The sequence below is a fragment of the Euphorbia lathyris genome, chromosome 7 (assembly GCF_963576675.1).
Source record: "Euphorbia lathyris chromosome 7, ddEupLath1.1, whole genome shotgun sequence".
Classification (NCBI taxonomy): Eukaryota; Viridiplantae; Streptophyta; class Magnoliopsida; order Malpighiales; family Euphorbiaceae; genus Euphorbia; species Euphorbia lathyris.
The window spans coordinates 15553409-15576016 of NC_088916.1; the positions used below are offsets into that span (position 1 = coordinate 15553409).

The 22608-nt window shown below is 37.8% G+C and overlaps 1 long non-coding RNA gene across 1 annotated transcript; it reads right to left on the reverse strand.

Annotated features, from left to right (window-relative positions):
- Positions 1-4892: 4892 nt before the first annotated feature.
- On the reverse strand, positions 4893-5917 carry LOC136200793 (uncharacterized). Its single transcript, XR_010673517.1, has 4 exons — positions 5809-5917; positions 5506-5742; positions 5378-5427; positions 4893-5269 (listed from the first exon to the last, which is right to left on the reverse strand). It is a non-coding gene; the product is annotated as an uncharacterized lncRNA (long non-coding RNA).
- Positions 5918-22608: the final 16691 nt, after the last annotated feature.

Genomic DNA, 22608 nt, shown 5'->3' on the forward strand with positions numbered 1-22608 from the left:
TACGCGGGGCGTATGCCATTTTACGCGGGGCGTATGACACATGTCGGCAATAATCGGCCTAATCCTGAAAGTCAGACTGCATTGTCTCCCAGAGTCAACTATCCATACGCGGGGTGTATCATTATATACGCGGGGCGTATAAGGCAGTTCTTCAATGTAAAAAGATCAGAGACACATTTGCGCGGGGCGTACTTCATCTACGCACGGCGTAAATACTCCAATTCTAGCAATAAAACTTCAGAGACTCAAACACGCGGGGCGTACTTCAGCTACGCAGGGCATGTTTGGGAACAATTAGACACGGAATTGGTCCATATGCAGGAGATTTCTGACGGAATGGGCACCTACGCGAGGCGTAAACCACCTTACGCGGGGCGTATCACGGGATTTCTGCACCAAATAATGTTGCTCCATGCTTGTGCTTTGTGAAATTACCAACTTGCCCTTGCTTGATGTCTATAAATAGATAGCTTTTGAACTTCATTAGACACCAATTGCATACTAGAGAGCTATACTATACTCTTTTCTTTTCTTGTAATTTAGATTCAGATTTTTGTAGCTAAACTCTCCCCCTCGAGAGCTTGTTCGGTTGTTCCGGCGTTCCATCAAAGTTCCGCTCCATCATTCATCACCAAGCTCGAGAGTTCCACCTCCACGACCTAGGAGACGGCTTTGAGTCCGGTTAGCTAGTTCCAAGGGCGGATTCTCCCTTTTTACTTGCTAATTAGAGTGTACTCTTCCTATGTACTAGGCTTGGTTGTATTTCATCTATACACTTTCCATATTTATAATTTATGATTCATAACCTCTATTTCTCTTTACGTATTAATGTTTATTACTTGTTTTGATATTGATAATTGACTATTGTGTAGGAGCACGCGATTACCGCCGCCATCCGGGCTATCTTTAGGGAATTATATAGGTGTTGCCCTACCGGAAGTGACAAACCGGAAACCGTAGGAATTGACAAGCCACGGAACTTACGAGCCCTAATTTCTAGTTCCCCCGCATTAGACACGCCTTGACTAGGAATCACGTAGTCTAAGTACTTCACGGGTCGGTCCTACTACATTTGGTCGTCTTTGCAAGAATAAACCATTATCCGTATACATTTAGAGTCGTTATCTATCGTGGTTATAACTTATCATACACGCCCCGCTTCATAGAGTTTTAGTTACACAAATCTGTGTCGCCAATAGTTAGGAATAGTGTGTAATTGTGTCTTACTTTACCCCAAAGTAATCACCGCTTAAATAACATACGAAACCGAGTCGTCTAATACTTGTAATTATAAATCCCGTGGATTCGATACCCGGTCTTAACCGGATTATTACTTGATACGACGGGGTACACTTGCCCCTAAGTAGTCGTAGCGTCTAGTAGAGTTAAGAGCAATTTATAAAGACCAAATCCATAGACATAGCACATTCACCGCAATACACATTTAATCGTCATTAGAAAAGCTCTACACCTAGACTTTACGCGCATCAAGGCTTAGATAATAAGCCTATATCTAACGGTGAATGAGCAAATTCACTTGCTCATTAAGGTGCATGTGAAAATTCCTGTCTTTCTTATAGTCATTGAATTGCATTAGTGATCTTCTTTTGAGTCCTTATTCTTTGACTTGGCCTCTTAAGATAATTTTAATTTCATGAAAACTTTTTAATTGATATGTAAATAATCTTGTTAATAAATTTTAGAATTAGAAGAGTGATTCGATATATGTGGTCCATCTTTTTGGCACTCGTTCTTATTCTGTTCCTTGGCCGTTCGGTCAAGACTGGCTGCAATGCTTAACTTTCACGAGTTCTACGTCCTTTGTGGTTGATAAATTGAATAAGGTTAGAAATTAGATTCAGAATTTTCTCATTGAAGATTATAATTCTAACTATTACATTTATATATTGATACTAGGTTTGCTAAGTAAGAAATGTCAAAGCTAAGTAATCAAGGACAAAACAAATGTCTCAATCACAATCGTTGATCATATTCCCTTGTGATGGATGGTGGTGATTCACTAAGCAAATGATGAAGTGTGATAGAGTGCATTGTGGAATATTAATAATGGACTGCTTCTGGAATATATACCAAGGATGCCGAAAGTTTTAAATGCCCCAAGGACTACGCAAAGACAAAAATACCCCTGGGTAAACGAAAGGCTCTTGGCCGTGTTTGGGGCTTTATACTTGAGTGTTAGACAGATGACTTATTATCTTGAACTATTTCTCTGTATTTCATCAACAATCAAAACCTTTATGCTATATTTATGTTTGTTGCTTCAATCGTGGTCTCTCATATTTTTCGAGAAGGGAATCAAGTAGCTGACTCTTGAGCTAATTACGGAAGGACTTCCTCTAGTTTTGAATGGTGGGACTCTTTTCCTGCATTTTGTTCTTCCTCTTTCTATTGTAACTTAGGGGTCGTTTTGTTATCGATCTGCATTTGTTGTTTTCTTCTTTTGCATCGTGTTTGTACTTCTCTACAGTTAATTTTCTCTTTTCTTTAATAATATTGGTTCACGGTTAGAGCATCTCCTGTAACACCCCTTTTTAGAAATCGTCAATTTTTGGAACAATAATAAATTCCATTTAATATATTAATAAAATTCAAAAGTGCAGATAAGCTAGACTATTAGAAATAAAATGTTAATAAAGACGACTCTACATACTGGCTGATCCATACGAGCGTCGCTAGTCCTTTATTCCTGAAAAGTGGTGGTGGCAAGGGATGAGCTGCCGACTCAATAAGATAGTTAATTAAATACACAGTTCAACCACATGCGCATACAATAGTTTTTGTGCATTTAAATTTATTAGTTATCAAGCAAACAATCCAATAATTGATAAATTACTATTAATTTATTTAAAGGGTCCTGCTTACTCTAGTATAGTAATACCCAATGGTTGCTTGGCCAGTAAAATCATATCGTGGGATACCCTGTCGTAACAAATACCCGATATCCCGTCTCTTATCTCTAAATACCATGTTGTAACAAATACCCGGTACCTTAACACCATGTCATAACAAATACCGGGTGTTTATATTTCACGTGATCACAACATTCATTTTTCTCATTTGAGTCGCAACCATTGAATATACTATCCTAGATAAGATCTTATTCTTATAATTTACAGTCTTTCATATTATCCAAAGTTTATCAACTATATCATAATCGATTTCCATTCTATCCCCAATAAGTCTCGGTAAAAAAAAACTCATTCATGTCCTCACAACCATCAATATCAAATTTAATTCGTTCACGTCACCGTAGTCGTCATAAATATCAAGTATACATGTCAAACATATAAATCGAATCAATAAGCAATTAATACATCAGTCAAGTACAGTACCCAACATACAAGCACACATACTCTATATTTAATTAACCACTTACACATATCGAACACGAAGATCGAACCAATAAACATTTTATCTCAACCAATCAACATGGCAACAAACATATAATGAAAGGTACTGTATATTTAATTAACTACTCACGTATAACAATCAATTTCAATAAGCAAACAAACAAAGAACTATATACGTAATTACCTACTTACATCAAACCCGAGAGAAAACTACAAGCAGTCCTTGACTTATCACCCTTTTGATCATCGTATCCTATAGTTTTTATTTGCTTCAAACTGATCTCCACATTGGCGGCTCCAGAAGATGGAAATTAGGTTTTTTTTTCTTCCCCCAGAATGGTATGGTTTGCGGCTCCATCCAAAAAAAATAAGATCTCATTATATATTATGTATATAAGGAATAGAGTTGTACCCTAATTAAACTTGAGTTAAATGAATTAATTTTTAATTTTTTTTAATAATGATAAAATATATAGTTTCTTTGTTAAGCACTATAAATATGTTCAAGTAAAATACTATAAAAACGTACTTCAATTCCCCTTGGTATTAATTAGTTATAATTATTTAATATATATGAATATTACTTTCAAATATAATTATATAATATTAATATTTGTTTTATTAAAATAATAAACTTTAATTAATAATTTAAAATCTCAATTTCAAAAATTTAAATGTATGAATATAACATTGATTTTTTTTCCGGGTATTATATCTCCAATAAGGTGACATGACTCTAAATTATCAAATTCTCCAATAGGATGACATGGCTCTAAATTGTCAAATTTAGCTAGCCATTTAGAGAGTAATCACTCCAACAAGGTAACATAGCTCTCTAAAATAAATAACTAGCCGTTTTCATTATCTAAATTTGGCTAGTATCTTTGGCTAGCTATTTCTATTTTTTATTCATTCTTCCTCTTTCCTTTTTTGTATCTTTTTTCTACTTTTTTTTTTTAATTTAATCACTTTTAATGATAAAATAATCAAATAAAGAATGAAATAGTTAGTATAGTTGAAGCAAAACATAATTTGACTAACTAATCTCGACTTGATTTCACGGTTTTATATGATGGTTCATGTTAGCCTACCCCGAATCATTTCAGGACTAAGGCTTTGTTGTTGTTGTTGTATTGGAGAGTCAAATAACTAGTTAGTGTTGAAGATGCTCTTAGTAGTAGCTCGGGATGCCTACTACTCTCTCATCTTCTCTGTTGCCAGCCTTTACTTAAAAGAAAATGTAGTATTATAATTATATTTACACTCATTTATTTACAAAAGAAAAAAAAAAGTGTAATTCCGTACTGGCATTGCATATTTTGATATGCCATTCAAGTGTAATATGCTTGAGTTTTATTAGAATTAACTTTCCACTCCCTTTTTTAACTGTTTCCTCCAATGACAGAATCACAAAAAACTTATTTTACATAGGTAAAAAACTTAAACTTTAAACATACCCTCTCCATATCTAGATCTTCTTCAAACCATAGGATAGTTCTCATAAGTCATAAACTCAGAAAGACACACCATTAAATTTAAGTTATACAACCCAAGAAGAGCTAAACCATTGAACCCTTATTATATATATATATAGATTACAAAGGATATGATTTGCCTATAATTAAGGCTAGATTAGCTCATAGAGTAATAATAATAATATAGGATAATTACCATAAATATACAATATATAGTTAGTTACCATAAATACAATATATATCTAACAACTTTTACTCCCAATGCAATCTAGCTGTCCTAAACTTAGCGCCTCCTAGGAGCTAGCTCCTTCCGAGTATTGATGAAGACAACAGCAGCTGGCAGCCCCAAGTCTCAAAGAAGTTGTGGTCAAAAGCAGTTGTGTCAGTATTGAAATTGAAATCAACCACATTAGATGTGCAGAGCTGCAGAAAATTTGAAAAAACTATTGAATTTTATAATAAGTTGAAGTTACATTTCTTTTAAAACCAGATCTATTCAAATAGACGATGAAAGAATTGCAATTTTCATACCACGTTGTGATTCAGGAAGATCAATGAAGTGTTTGAGAGTTTCTTCCACTCTGTAATCACCCAAACATGAAACAAATTTAATTAGCAAGAACAAAAACTCAATTAAAGAAAAATTATGGTATTAGCACCTTTTTGTTTCCAAGAACAGAAAATGGTTCGAAGAAGAGAAAGAAAGGTTGCAAAATTTGAATGAAATATAACCATCTCATCACAACATATATATAGTAGCCAAGAGATGAAGTTCTTGAATATCCGCAATAGGATGGTTTTCGCCAGCGACATTCTGCAATCAGTGCTCTCAAGATCTGCTGATACACTCACATCTTGAAATGGATTTTCTTCCCGTTTTTTCACCATCATTTTTACTGCACAAAGATTCAAAGTTAGATCTATTTAGATCTGGAAAAAGGAAAAGATTGGATCTAAAATACCTGTTCTTCTGGAATTACAACCTCTTTCTTTCTCTCTCTTTCTTCTTCTGGAATTACAGTCTATGAGCTACTGTTGGTTTTTGCAGTGAATGAGAAGGTGAGGGAGAATGTGAGTTGGATTTATAGCTGAGGGAGAGAAGGTGAAATTACATTTATAACCTTTTCAAAATTATTCTAATGAAAAATGAAGATAATTACAAGGGATAATTAATTACTCTAATATTGGTGTTCGCTATTGTTACTTTGTTTTTTACAAAGTACCGTTACTTGGTGTGGTTTTCACCATTGGATTAATTTTATACTCTATCATCCAATGGTGAAAACCACACCAAGTAACGGCACTGTGTAAAAAACAAAGTAACCATAGCGGGCACCCTCTAATATTAATAATAAAATATTACCCAAAAATATTATTTATAGGATAAAAAAAAGGTAGATTTAACTCTATGGTTTCGAGTAAAATGATTTATTCTAACGTATAAAATGTTGTAAATTTAACTCTAACGTTTATAAGAAATATCAATTTTAGTATTAAATTTAGTCTTTATCCCAATTAAAAAAAAATATGATGAGGTTGAAATCACAAAATTGTAGTTTAAAATGTTGGACAATAGTTTCTAATCAATTTTGTATATATTGTGAGAGATAATAATAAAAACTATATATCCTTCGACTTTAACTATTAGCTTAAATTGTTGGTTCGATTGGTTTTTTATATGGTATTAAAGCTTCTTAGAATAAGTGTTCGAGAGTTCAAAGTTGTCGATCAAATTCTAATACATAATAATATAAACATGTGTTTTAAAAGCTTCAAACTCAATGGATATTTGTATTGGGTCCCACAAATAAAAGTCATTTTGTATGCTACTACAATAAAACCTCTATATAAGAATACTTTATATAGAAATAACATATATTTTGTTATAAAAAAACTCGGTCACAACTTGGTAATAACTTTTATTACCAAACTCTGTTTAGTAATAACCTCCAAATTATTATTATTTAAGGTTCATGCATGCTCTTTAAGATAGAAAAAAAAACATATACAAAACTGAAAACATAAATTAAGAGAAATAGCAAGGAATCTTTCTGACATTTTCAAATCTTTCTTTCCATGTCTAAAAACAAAATGATAATGACAATGAGAAAATTACAATGATGGCCTTCTAATCTACACTCATTTCACATTTTATTTCCCAAATTTCTCGTTGTCGTGTAAAAATGGCGAAAGTTATTAGTAATTTATAATATGATAAAGGCTTACCCCGGTTGCCTTTTAAACTTGTCTCGTTTCATCACTCAGCCTCCTTTATTTAGTGGCGAATCTATTAATCTTTTCAACTTAATAAAAGTAACACTTCGATCATGGTCGATCCTAACAATTTATGAGTCCGGGACAAAATAAGCAGTAAGTGTCTCTTTAATATAAAATTTATAATTTAGGGACCTGTAAAAAATATAGGAAACAACTACACTTTTTTCCTACAAACATGTTCTGTCAGAATCTTCTACAGAACGTAAAATGTTATAGGAGATTTTTGGAGGGAAGATTCCTTCCATAATCCACCTAAAAAATAATTGTTTCTCCTACACATTTATTTGTAGGAGTTAAATAATAATATATACTTTATGTATTTATTTTTTCTCCTTATTTTAGAAAATATTTTCTCTTTTAATTTGAAATAAAAATTAGTGATGATAAAATTACACATAATAATTATTTACAGCGGTATTATTAATTTTTTTAGATATATTGTTATTATTGATATTGCTTGGGTTGCTTTATTATTAAATTTTAAATTGATTTTTATTCATATCATTGCATAAATTAATTTCTAATTTTCAAATTTAATCAAATTAAGGTAATAAAATGAAACTTCTTTTAAAATGAGGTAATAAAATGAAACTTGCATTCTTATCCTCAACTACCCATATCATTTATATATTAAAAGATCAGGGAGGTAGGAATCAAACACATGCCCTCCTTAGTTAGAAAACAAGGTAATAACATTCTACTACTTTGAATTTATTTATTATATTTAAAACATAAGCAATTTATTTACTCTAAATTTGTTTTGGGCCCCCTCTCGGACCTTGGCCCTAGGCTAGCGCATCTCGGGCCTAGGCCCGGGGTCGACCCTGACTTCGATGTCCCCTTTATGTAGCTATATAGAATTGATTAGTCTTATCAACTCATCTTTTGTATCATATGAACTTACCAAATGTAACATTAGGTTTTTATGTCTATTTTAAAGCAATGAATGCATGCTTTACATAAGGATACAGAAGGTGTATTGGAATGGATACAGAAGGTGTCTTAGAATCTGTAGTCAACGCCATGTAAGTATAAAAATGGATCAAATGTATGACAATTTTGAGTTGAGAGGCTGATAGATTGGCCATTAGATAGAGAAAGCTAAATGATAAAATGAGACAAGTTCAGAAGATTGCATATGTATTAAACCTATATATATTCTGTTGCAACAACTTAATTTAAGTTGTCTTTTTGTTGCTTTTTTTCAGTGGTAAATTTCAAATAAAAGGAAAAGCTTAAGATTTTAAGTTGATATAAAGTGACAATAAAAATCCAAATGAGATATATAAAAAAGGTAATAAATTGATGACTGAGTATATAGTTTTATAAATTTATAATTTATAAAACTTACATCAAATAGGTCAACATTTGTAAAGGTAATAGTTGAAACTTATAGGTAAAATAATGGAATATTTTGATAGGCATAAGTTCATAAGAAAAATTATTGTTGAAATTGTGATGAAAGTGTTAGAAAATTTCGACAGCAATATGTGAATGCTATAAAATCTATTGGTAAAATTGTTAAAAATAACTAGTGAAAGGATTATAATTGAATTAATAAATTATGTAACTTATTTGTCGCATTTTTTTTCCATCGAGTTCATCGCTCGATCTCCTCCAAAGCAACACATTATCATCATTCTTGACTAGACAACTTGCTTCATCTTCGTATTGGTTGGTTTTATTCTTTTTTTTAGTTTTTTTTTTTTTTGAATGAAGGCTAGGACAGAGACGAGAGCCCAGACATCCCAACTATGTTGGCACCCCTGGGACTCGTCGAACCCAATATTATTAAAAAAGAATAAAATAATACAAAGAGAGAAAGAGTCTAAAAGAAACGTAAGTGAGCAACATTACAACGATCCTCAAAAATAAACTGATTGCAAAAATCCGGTGCAGATGGCCACCAGGTAATCTCAGAAGCCGTTACCCCATGTCGGGCTAAACAGTCTGCGGCTTGGTTCTCTTCTCTGTAGATGTGGGTGATATTAATCTCCATTGACGCTCCGCGGACCAGACAACGGAGCCAATCTTGACGAATTTCCCAAGGAATGTTCGTCGACCTGGTACGAAGCATATGAACAGCAGTAGCAGAGTCCGTTTCGATCCATAGCCTGTGCCGATTCTTCTCCCAAGCCATTTCAATTGCAAAAGTGATAGCCTTCAGTTCTATTCTTTTTTTTAGTTGCTACTATCTATTCAAGGAGGAAAAAGGAAGATTGTCTTCCTTTTTTTCATCCCACTGTTCTGTTTTCTTAGTTTTTCTTCTTTCTTTTTTCGTTGAGTTTATTTTATTAGTTAGTTTTCATATATTGTACCAGATCTTTTATTCCCTTAAAATTATATATGTTGTTGTTAGCGATATTTTCGAAATATGCTAATTTCAACCTTGTCACGTGTGGTTAGGGTGCGAGCGTGCCAGAGAAATTATTTCTCAATTATGAAAGACGGTTAAGTTTGTGAAATTATGCACCGAAAAACGTGAATTCTAATTGAAGCGATTGGCGAGGGACGCAAGGATTGAAAAAAATCCCTCTTGGGTCTCTCGCGCCGTTATAGAAACTTTGCGAGATAAATTATTTTTATTTAAGCTAATGTGGATAAATTAAAGATGGAAAGATAAAGGAAATTAAAGTGCGAAATTGACACGAGATTTTGGAAAAATTGGTATTTATTGATATGAATAAGTGTTTGAATACATGTGTTCAAAGTAAGCATTAAAAAATGAAATGAACTACAATTGAAAAATCTCTATATTAAACATACAGACAATCAATTGAATTATAATAAACAAATCAATACAAAAGATTGAAATGCGATAAAATAAAATTGAAATTCAACAACAAACTCGGAGCCACAATAGCTATCTCAGATTGACGTTGAATTTTGGTGTTGGTGCGAGGTTCTTGGAGCAATGCGGTCGGTCGGGCCCGTATGGTATACGATCTTGGCAATGTCAAAACGTGTGGTAGGCAAATGGGGCAGATTTAACCTTTAACTTCGGTGGGCTCGTTTGAGTGCTTAAGAACACGGAATTGGACGAGTAAATAGGCTAAATTTAACTTCAGGAGGTCAGGAACAAACTTCTATAAGGGATCGAGGTCTAAAACGGACTCTAAATGGACGAAATTGAGAGTTGAAAATAACTGGTCGAATCTGGAAAAATCTGGAAACAGAATATCTAAAACGATTTGGGCTGTAAAGATTGGCTTGTAACTACAGTTTCTGAGCATGTAATTGGGAAAATAAATATACTAGATTGAACCTCAGGACGTCAGGAACAACTTTGTTGAAGGGATTGAAAGCAAAAAATGAATTTAAATGGATGAAATCGGGCCTTGAAAATAGTTGGACGAATCTGGAAAATTAATTTGAAAACAGAATTCTAGCTAAGGATTGAGCAAATTAAAGGCTTGGGAATGCTAAATTGAATTGAAAAAACTTGGAAAGAGGCTATTGGAACTTGAATTAAAGCTAGAGCAAGCTAAAAGAACTAGAAAGAGGGCTAAAAAATGGAAAGAAGAACTAAGAACTTGAAGAACAAAGAACAAAAACTAGGAATTAAGCATTGGAGCTTTGAGAGGGGGTTTTGTGTGTTGAATGAGTGTGATTTATATGAGAGTGAGAGGGTCTATTTATAGTTTTTTGGAATGGCATTTTGGTAATTAATTATGGCATTTTGGTAATTAATTATCAACTAACCCTTATTTTTCTCTCTAACCTTGCCCACTACCTTGCCACATCATCAACTTCCATAACTTCCTCCAACTACCACTAACTTCCATGCCACATCACCCCACTACCTTATGGTTAGAGAGAATCTTAAGGCTTGGGCCTAGGTGTGGGGATGGGTTAGGCTTCGTAGGTTAGCTCGTGGTGGTGTTCGGGTAAGTTTGGAGAAGTCGGATGGACCGAAACGGGCTCCGGGCGAGGACTGATCTCTCGTTCGCCGTGCTGACTTCCAGCTCGCCGAGCGGAAGGTTCGTTTACATATATATTTATTTTATTTTCCATTCATCATTATTATTTTTCTAGAAAAAAATAGAAACTATACCCTAAAATTAAACATAAGCTTTCTATATACATAAAATTAAAATTTATTTTATTTTGGGCCAACAATTTCCCCCCTCTTTTGTGCATAAATGAAATAGCAAAAATAAAATTTATGCATAAAAGAAGTTTTTATTAAATATCTTTTTTTTCCCATCAAAATAATAGAGAAAGAATCCTGCAGGATTTTAGAATTTAAATTCCTTAAAACTCTCTATCTTGATCAATCTGCAATTCTTCTTCCTCTTTTATTCTTTTTTTTTTTTTTTTGTTTCTGCCATTTTCTTTTCTCAAAGCTCAACAAGTATCCAGAATCAAGCTCTCAATCTTTCAATTATGGGTATGCAAACTATCTTTTCTTCTCTATTTTCTTGCTTTGTTGATTTTTCTTTTGTTTTTGTGTTAATTTACCGCATGCAGAATCATGTTTATTAAAAAAAACTGATAAATTAAATTGGAATTCAAATGTAAGAGTTTTAGAACTACCACATGTGGGTGAAATTTTGTTGCTGAAATTTTGTACATGTCTGTCACAGCTACCTGTTCATATTCTGACACCATCCGTGCTGATTTTCGCCTAGGCATAACTCTTGGTTTGCAAGAGGTAATTTTCAATGAATTTTGCAATTTTCTGATCATGTATTTGAAGGTAGCATCCATAGGCTTCAATTGATTGTATCTATAATTCAATTTCAGGATAGTGTCTTTACTATTAGCCCTGTTGCTGTGAATAACTCCTCATTGCCTCCTTATACTATGAGTAGTGCTACTGAATTGGCCCTTCATAGGGAAACTTATCAATTCCTTGCAAATAAGAAAGGGCTGATATTCCCTCGTTGTTACACTGGATGGAATGACCTTGTAGATTGTTTAGAGCCGAGATATGCGGGTGTTTGGGACCGAGTTGGCATTAGGGATTTTGTTCGTCTGACTTGTTATGAAATTACTCCTTGTGTGAATGTGCTTGAAGGGGTGCTGAATTATTGGTCACCGGTATGTAACTCGTTGATTCTCCCGTTGGGTCCCATGTCTATCACTTTACGTGATGTAGTTGCCTTGACGGGGTTGCCAATTATTGGAGAGGAAGTCCCAAGTTGTGTCGAGACAAATGCATTCCCTGAAGTGAAGGCTATCTTATCCAAAGATGCTGGGACGTATGTCCAAATGATTAAGAAGAAATTGGACAAGATAGAGTTGGATGATGAGGATCATGTGCATTTTCTGTGGATGATGCTTAGCAATTACATCTTCGAGCCGTTGGGCCTCAGACCTACTGCGGAAATATTAATTATTGCTAAGGCTTTGGCTTCAGGTCGCCGTTTAGCTCTTGGCACCATGTTCTTGGCCTCAATATTCCACCGTCTAGCTCTTACTGTCGAGGATAGACCATTCATACAACCTCGGGGTGGTTTGTGGTTGTTGCAGCTGTGGCTCTTTATCTACTTTCCTCATTTGGCTACCGCTTCATCAATGGGGACCTCGGGCCATCTTGGTGTAGACCTTTGCTACAGCTCTTCGAGTCTGGCTGTTAGTGTGGTTGTGAGGTTTCTTCGTACTTTAGTGCCATCTACTCATAATGAGCTGTTTCTTTTTTGGAAAAAGGATAACCCATGTCTACCATCTTGGGCCCTCTCTTACTTGTCTGCTGCCCCCCATGAAGGTGCTGAATGGTGGATGACGGTATGTGCAACACGTCGGTTACACCATGGGGTGAACCGAACCAGAACTTCTCGATCATCAAACCCTGGTTTGACCTTATATGCACATTGTCTTTGGACACGTCAATTAGGCTTTTTCCAATCTATCCCGGGGCAACTCCCATTTCCTACCTCTTCTCAGCGGTGTGGGGCTAGTGATGAAGATATAGCCGCTGCGGTTCTGGATGCAGGATATGATCAGGGACCACTTCTGCTTGGATCAGATCAACCTTCGTTCGATGCTTGGTGGGAGACCATTTTTCAGCATTGTATCCCACCTGTTGGTAAGTTCTTTTGCTTTATTTAGTTATTCTTTTTTTTATTATATTTTGTATTTTTTTTTGTAGATTCAAGCGGTAGCTCAGGAAAGGACAATAATCTGACTCTCCTAGCCCCGAATGTGCTTGATGCAAACGAAAAGGGGAAAGGAAAGGCAGTTATACTGGATGAGGGAGAGCCGGTGCCTACTGCCGCAGGGCCTTCTGTGAGACAAAGAGAGGAAGATGACTCTGACGAAGACCTATATTTTGGTTTTGAGGATGAAACACTGGATCAACTAGGGGCACGCTGGAACGTGACTTCTTCGATTGGAACCTTGTCCTTTGATGATGGCTCGACTGAGGTGGGTATGACTCCATTGCAACTTTCGGCACGAGCCCATCTTCCTTCTGCATCTTCTCTAAACCAAATGATTATTGCACCATTGTCTCAGGTTTGTATGATTTTGCGAATCCGTTATTTATGAACCACGCTTGAGATGCTTTAGTCAGATTGATTGATTGATTTGCTACAAATATGGCAGGAATCAGCTCTTGTGCATCCTTTGTTGGTTCCTGTCGGTCTTAAGGCTGATAATCCTTTTGCCGGCTTGGATTTTTCATTTTTGAAAGAACCGTCTAATGCTGCAGCTGATTCATCCTTGCCTAGTGATTACTCTTTGAGTGATGCTCGTGCCAATCTCAGTAAGCTTGTCGCCTCTCCTCTTGACTCTTGGACTCCCACCCGCATTGAAAGAGCAATGATTGATTTTGACCTCATGATGGGTGCGTGTGCTCATCCCTTCAAGACTGAGCCATTGAAATCCGCCAAGAACCACGTATTATTTTGCTATCAGTCTTATGTCACTGAGAAAAATGTGGCAGCGGGTCTTGCAGCTCGAGTTAGATCAAACATGGCAGAGCTTGAGGCCTATAGCAAGAAGTTTAATACTTTGGTTGATGCTGAAGAAGCGGATAGGCAACGATTAGCCAAAATTGCAGCTGTAGAGGAGCGTCTTGTGGCGTTAGAGAAGGAGGTGGCTGAAGCTCGAGCGTCTAAAGAAGAAATGGTTAGAGCCAGTTCCGGGTTTAGAGCTTGTTTCCCACGGATGGAGGAAGAGTTGGGCCGTGAGAAAGATCGATTGGCCAATCATTATGATGAGATGTTGGAATGGCACCGACAAAGCGAGCAACACAAGGAGGCTGTCTTAAAGCTTTGTGAATCTTGGGCGAAATACCCGAAGCCTGATTTCTGTTTATTTCCGTGAGGTACATTCACGGGTCGCCTATACTTTCCCTTTTTTGTTTTGAGCTTGTGACCACGTACGTTTATTCTTTCATTGATAGAAGTTTTTTTTTTACTGGCCCCTAGGCTCCAACTCGTCTCGTCGAGACCAAAGTGGTCTCGCCGAGACGATATGGTGTCTCGTCGAGACACCAGGTGTCTCACCGAGACACCAAGCGATGGGTCCTTTTTGAACCATCGATGCCGCCTCGTCTCGTTGAGACGACATGGTGTCTCGTCGAGACACCAGGTGTCTCGCCGAGATACCACACGATGGTTCCTTTTTGAACCATCGATGCCGCCTTGTCTCGCCGAGACAAAAGTGGTCTCGCCGAGACGACATGGTGTCTCGCCGAGACACCAATTTTTTTTTTAAACAACCAATTTATCTATTTTTACGTTCTAAACATATAGCACATACGAAAATAATATACAAAATGCATAGAATACAAGGAGAAACATAAGCATAAGTTATTTTTGAAAATTGAGATGATTTATTGATTATCGGTTCCTATGTTAATTACGTCCCACATACTTTGAAAATATTTCTTTAAATATTTACCGTTAATGTATCTCCTATGTGGTTCTCCGTCCAAGCTTTTTAACCAATACGCGTTCCCGGGAAGCACCTTGTGGATTTGAAATGGCCCTTCCTAGTTGGGCGACCATTTCCCAAGCTCACGATCCTTCGTCCCGATTGGTAGAATTAGCTTCCATACTAGCTCGCCTTCTCGAAAGTTTTTCTTTTTCACTTTCTTGTTATATACGTCTTCCACTTTCTTTTTCTGAATCATCATACAATCAAGCGCCTTCTGCCTTTTGTAATCCAAGTCTTCGAGTTCCATGGTCATGGCTTGCACATAATTGTCCAGTTCTAAATCGTTTTGGCGCATGACTCGTAGTGAAGGCACGATGACTTCTAATGGTATTACTGCATCATGGCCAAAGGTTAGGAAAAATGGACTTACTCTAGCCGCCCGTGTCTTAGACGTTCGCATAGCCCAAAGTGTTTCTGAGAGAACTTTGTGCCATTCTCTAGGATTGTCTTCTAGCATATTTTCCAAGATTTGGATTAGAATCTTGTTGGACGCCTCCGTTTGACCATTTGCTTGTGCGTAAAATGGAGTGGAATGAATCAATTTAATCCCGTACTCTTCCACGAACTCGTTCATATCTTCGCCTGTGAACATGGTTCCTTGATCCGTGGTAATGGATTCTGGAATTCCGAATCTACGAATTAAGTTCTCCTTGATGAACTGGATTACTTGTGCTTGGCTGACTTGCTTCATTGGTGCTGCTTCTACCCACTTGGAAAAGTAATCTGTGGCAACTATGATGAAACAATGGCCTTTTGACTATGCTGGAAATATTTTCCCAATTAGATCAATAGCCCATCCTCTAAATGGCCATGGTTTCACAACTGAGTGTAATTCTTCTGAGGGCACTCGTTGAATTTGGCCATATAATTGACACTTCTTGCAACCCTTCGCATATGTGATGCAATCTCGTAGGATCGTTGGCCAGAAGTACCCATAACGATTTATGAGCCACCGCATTCTCCTTCCGGACTGGTGAGCTCCGCATGTGCCTTCGTGGACTTGCTTCATGACCTCCATTGCTTTTGGAAAGCCGAGGCATTTAAGTAGCATTCCATCGTAGCTCTTACGGTACAAATCACCTGCCATCACCATGTAATTTCGAGATTGAATGCTGAGTGAATATTTTACTTTTTTGGATGGGTCATTAAGGTAATCGATGAATGGTTTCCTCCAATCCTGAGCTAAGTTAATGTCGATGTCGAATGACTCAAACTGGATGCCTCTATCTGTCACGGAAGGATGACCCTGTCTTCTGATGATGACGACTTTGTATGCTGTCTCTTTAGAGATTTTCATTCCAGAAGCGATTTAGGCTAACTCGTCAGCTTCCCAATTGTCATTTTTTGGAATATGCTCTAAACTGACCTCATCAAACATTTCTAGAAGTTGGATTGCAAATGCGAAATAAGGTAACAAAGATAAACTTGAGCATTTGTATTCTCCTGTTAGGTGCCGGATGACCAATTGTGAATCACCGAAAATCTTGACCTCTTTTGCTCCTAGGTCGATTAAGATTTCCAGACCAATGATCAGAGCTTCATACTCAGCTTGATTGTTCGTGCATTCGAAATCCAAGCTTACAGCTAATATCGTTTTAGTCCCGGATGGGGCTGTGATGATCACTCTTGCTCCGTTGGAACTGTCTGTGCTTGAACCATCGAACTTTAACTGCCAAGGTTATTTATGTGTCAGATAGATTGGAAGTTCTGCCTCTTCGGGATATTGGAAACTGGTTGGGTGATCGTCTACAAAATCTGCAATTGCTTTCCTTTTTACTGAGGATTGTGGGAGATACGTCAAGGTGAACTCGGCCAATGCTAGTGACCATTTCTCTATTCTTCCCGAGAGGATAGGCTGGTTTAGCATGTACTTGACCAAATCTGTGCTGGCGATCACATAAACTCTCGCTTTGAGCAAGTAATATCTCAACTTCGTGCAAGCGAAGTAGAGGGCTAAGCATGTCTTCTCAACTGGGCTGTATCTCGTCTCTGCTGATAGCAACGTTCGGCTCAGATAGTAGATGGCTTGTTCATAGCGGTTTGCATTGTCTTGGGCAAGTAAGCACCCGATTGACTCGTAGGTTGCTGAGTTATAGAGCTTGAGTGGAGTGCCCTCCCTTGGTGGCATCAACACAGGTGGATTACTCATGTAAGTTTTGATCTCCTCGAACGCCGCTTGATGTTTGTCGTCCCACTTGAAGCTTTCTTCATCTTTGAGTTTCAACAAATTTGAGAATGCTCTGGATTTTCCAGCCAAGTTCGATATGAATCGTCTCAAATAGTTTACTTGGCCCAAGAACCGTTGCAACTCTTTTTTGTTCTTTGGAGGTTGCGCTTCTTTGATTGCTTTTGCCTTATTATCGTCGATCTCGATTCCTCTTTGATGGACTAAGAATCCGAGGAAGTTTCCTGCTTTGACCCCAAAGGCGCACTTCAGAGGGTTGAGCTTCAAGTTATACTTTCGCATTCGTTCGAAGCTTTTCCTCAAATGGTCGACATGTTCTGCTTCTCGCTTGGACTTAATAACGATGTCGTCTACGTATACTTCCATGGAGGTGCCGAGTAAATCGTGAAAAATGGCATTCATTGCTCTTTGGTATGTGGCGCTGGCATTTTTTAAACCGAATGGCATGACGACCCATTCGAACGTGCCAATTGACCCTGGGCATCGAAATGCCGTTTTTGCAATGTCTTCTTCGGCAATGGGGATTTGGTTATATCCCGCTGTTAGACGAGGTGCCGCGGCCTAATCTCCCGGGCGGACCGGGGGGTGGACACCTCATGGCGACGTAAGCGGTGATTGGCACCGAAAGCAACCAATCGTGGAATCAAGCTGCTCGGCAGGACCGGAGCTCGGAGATATGGAAGAGTCGCCACCCACGAATGGGAAAATGAACACCGATCCCTTGCGGGAGACCGGTGTGGGTTCGGGAAACTTAGGTACGAGCCGAGAAGGCTAGCTCCTTTCCGGAGAAAGGCTACTAGGCACCCCGACATCGCCCGGTTATGAACCACCGGCCTCCTACTCAGCATGTTAGGCGATAACGGACTAATCGTATACTTCTTTAAGTTTAAAATTCATTTGAAACCCTTTTCTTTCTCTTTTTAGAAACCGTTTTGAGCATATGATATTGAAAAGCCACATCAGTAAAGAATCACCCGTTTATGTTTATACATACACAGAGAGGAGGAGGAAAGAAGTGATTTATTTACAACCGTATTTAAATGTTATGTTGTGTGTCTATTCTACACTAACTTATTTCCCCAAAACGATGTTTATTACATGGTTCGCGCCTTAATCGCCGTTGGAACGATTGAGGTGCGTTTTAAAGCCCCGTTGGATGAAGTTTACCCGAATCGCCGTTGGAACGACTCGAGTATTTGAAGACGTTTGAGATAAAAACCTTTTAACGAGAAAACGTGGTTAAACATACAAGTCAATTTTATTTTGTACAAATCCTTTAAGAAAGTGATTCGAAAATTCTATTATTCACAACGAAAACGATTTTAATTACAATAATCCTTTAATCCGCCTTTGGAACGGACTAAGGTTTTAAAACGTGGTGTTTTGAAGACGGTTTGAAATGCTAACAAAAACGACTCTATTTATTCACATTAGGAAACTCCAAAAATTCACTAGTTTAAATAATTCAATTGAAAACTCTCTTTTTTGTGATTTATTTTCCCCTTTTTATTTAATGGACTCTCTAACTATTATAATTACAATAAAACACTTATTTAAAGCAAGACTTATAATCAAACAAGGCCCATTTGAGACATGGACCCATGAATGGGCCCAAAAGAATAGAGAAAATAATTTAGACACATATATATGTACAAGTAAATCAAAAAGGAAGATATGAAAACCCAAAAATTAATATAAGAGGAACTTTATGTATATGGAAATAATAGGTACTATATACTTATACTTTAAAAATGCTAAAACAATAAGTAAATCTTATGGATAAGAAAATAATATTTACCCAAAAATAACTTCCTTCAATAATTAACAAAATAACCCAAATGTTCCCAAAACTATACATATATATACATAATTAATATAGTTTAAATACCAAAAATGACATATACTAATATCCATCCATTATTTCTCAAAATATCAAATAACTAATATTTAAACATAGCCTAAGTTGAGAAAAAGGAAATACCTATATATATATATTTATACTTATATTGTAAAATAAAATAAAAATAATATACCAATATTCTAAAATAAATATATATACTAAAGTTCTAAAATAATTTGAAAAACATGTATTACATAATTACATATATATATATATATATATATATATATATATATATATATTAAGGATTAAAAGTCTAAAAGTTAAGAAAAAGGGACCGAAATGACTTTTTTTACATTTTGGCAGATTTACCGACGGAAAATCCGTCGGTAAACAGCATTTAGTGACAGAATTGACAAATTACAGCAGCACTCCAATATTTTCCAGATTTATTCAAAAGCTTTAAATTAAATCTAATTCAATCGTTTTGGACTTCCGAACTACCAAAGATGGATCATAGTCGAAAACGGAAGTTCCTAAAACGATGTTTTTATTTTAAAACGTTATTTGGAAACCTCTTTTAAATTAAAAAAAACTTATAATTACAACATTTTCGATACCCGAACTACCTTTTTATCGGATCACGGTTCGTATTGGGATATCCAAAACGAGGTTTTTATTTTAAAACAAAACCGAATTTTATTTAACACGAAACGAAAATTAAATAAATACGCTAACTAAATAAAACGTGACAAAATAAATAAATAACTAAAGGAATAAGAACTATAGCATAATAAAAAAAATAAATAGAAGGAGAGAATAAATTAAATAAAATAAAGAGTCTAGTCCTCGGATAATACCTTTGATTCGGTATCTGACAGTCGAAGCCGATTGATTCAACGAACCGCGAGCTCCCGATTTTAATAAAAATTTAATAAAAATTAAACTTAGGAAATTCGGAATTTTTGAGAAAAAAAAATATTTTTCTCAAAAAAAATCCACTCTCTCTCTCTAAAAATGTTTAGAGTGAGAAAGTTTTTCCTCCCCCAAAAAGGCCTCTCTTCACCTTGGGATCCGTGCCCTTATATAGGGAAACGGATCCCGGAACAATGGGCGACGCCCAAAAAAAATTGGGCGTCGCCCATTGTGGTTGGGCGGCCGCCCAACATGAGTTGGGCGGCCGCCCAACATGAGTTTGGCGGCCGCCCAACGCGAGGTTGGGCGCCCGCGCCCAATCCTCGTCGGGCGTCCGCCCGAAGCGTTGGGCGTTCGCCCGACGTGGTTGGGTGCCCGCCCGGCGACCCTCGGGGCGTGCCCCGCCCCGTCGGACGCGTGCACTCCATGGTCGTCGAGCGCGCGTTCCGCGCAGCCAGACGCTCGCACGTCGCGGCCGCCGAACGCGCGCCTCACGCTGCCAGGCACGTGCGCTCAACGGCCCACGAGGGCGCGTACCGCCAGCAGTCCCAGGCATTGCTCGGACGTCGGGAGCGTGCCACTCGCGGTGCGTCCGACGGACGCCGCGCGCACGTCTCGAGCCGTCAAGCGGGCGTTCGACCATCGTCGTCTGCGTGCGGGATGCCGTTGCGTGCCCGCGCCGTGCCGTTAATTTTCCTCCGCTTATTATTCTTTATATATTTTTCAAAACTTCCGGAATCAATCGCTTCGACCGTCTTGTTTTCAGGTTTTCGTCACAGGTCCTCCGACTCGGTGTCTACAGTTGCCCCTACTTTTCTATTTTGACAGTGATGTGTGTGTTTCGAAAACGTTTTTTGCTAACGTACACATGCAATGTAAAACATATAAAAGTAAAAGACACGTAACGAGTAGGAGGGAACATACCTGACCTTTGCGCTGCGCGCTCCGGCGTTGTTCTCTGACCTTTTCAGACTCTGCTTCGGGCTGCACCCTAATTCACGACTGTGGGGATAATGGCTAAACAGCTACCCTATTTCAAGATTGCGGGGATAATGGCTAAATAGCTACCCTATTTGTGACTGCTGGGATAATGGCTAAACAGCTACCCTATTTCAAGATTGCGGGGATAATGGCTAAACAGCTACCCTATTTCAAGATTGCGGGGATAATGGCTAAACAGCTACCCTATTTCAAGATTGCGGGGATAATGGCTAAACAGCTACCCCATTTCAAGATTGCAGGGATAATGGCTAAACAGCTACCCTATTTCAAGATTGCGGGGATAATGGCTAAACAGCTACCCTATTTCAAGATTGCGGGGATAATGGCTAAACAGCTACCCTATTTCAAGATTGCAGGGATAATGGCTAAACAGCTACCCCATTTCAAGATTGCGGGGATAATGGCTAAACAGCTACCCCATTTCAAGATTGCGGGGATAATGGCTAAACAGCTACCCTATTTCAAGATTGCGGGGATAATGGCTAAACAGCTACCCTATTTCAAGATTGCGGGGATAATGGCTAAACAGCTACCCTATTTCAAGATCACGGGGATAATGGCTAAATAGCTACCCTGATTTGCGACTGTGGTGAAGATGGCTAAAAAGCAACTCCGGTCAGCGACCACGAGCCAGATGGCTAAAAAGCAACTCCGGTCTGCGACCAAGAGTCAAATGGCTCAAAAGCAACTTCGGTCTGCGATCGAGAGTCAAATGGCTAAAAAGCAACTCCGGTCTGCGACCGTGAGTCAAATGGCTAAAAAGCAACTTCGGTCTACGACCGAGAGTCAAATGGCTCAAAAGCAACTCCGATCTGCGACGTGAGTCTAATGGCTAAAAAGCAACTTCGGTCTGCGACCGAGAGTCAAATGGCTCAAAAGCAACTCCGGTCTGCGACCGTGAGTCAAATGGCTAAAAAGCGGGGGCTGTTTCTGGATTTTCTTATCACACTGTTGTCTGTATTTTCTCACTGGAGCTATTATCTCGAAGATTCGATGGGCACATGTCTTAGTCCGAAATGACATAGACTACTAATTGTTTTTCTATTAACTGTCGTCTGTATTTTGACTGGTGTCTCTGTTCTGTAAAAATTGACTGTTGTCTAGAGTTGATGTTTTGACAATGTTGGTCACTGTCTAGGAGAAACGCAGGCTGAAACGGACTGCAAATCGGAGGTCTGTGCACCTGGTAATTAATTATTTACTTTTTACCTTTATGTCAAATCGTACTTTTTTCACTATTTACGGGAATGTCATTCCCTTTTCCTATATAAGGTGGTGGGGTTTCATTTCAACCCCACACATTCTCTCTCCTCTTTCTCTCACTAGATTTCAATTTGGATTATTTTCGGGATGGAGTTAGATGAATGGGATGGCACCAGAGGCATGGACGAGGTTTACGTAAACCTGGATAGAGTGGATACCTTCCACGACCCTACGACACACTTGAGCAGGACACGCTGCAACGAGGTAAGGGATTTGAGGCGGCCCCTCCTATCTTCTCCTCGAGGGTCCCGTTTGATCCCTCAGACGCTTCTCTGACCACGAGAGAGACTTGTACGGATTACGTGGGGCTGTCTGGTTATCTCCGAGACCGCCTTAGCTTGCGCTGCACCGATCACCTGGTATGTATCATTACTGTACTTTAGTGTAGTGAAA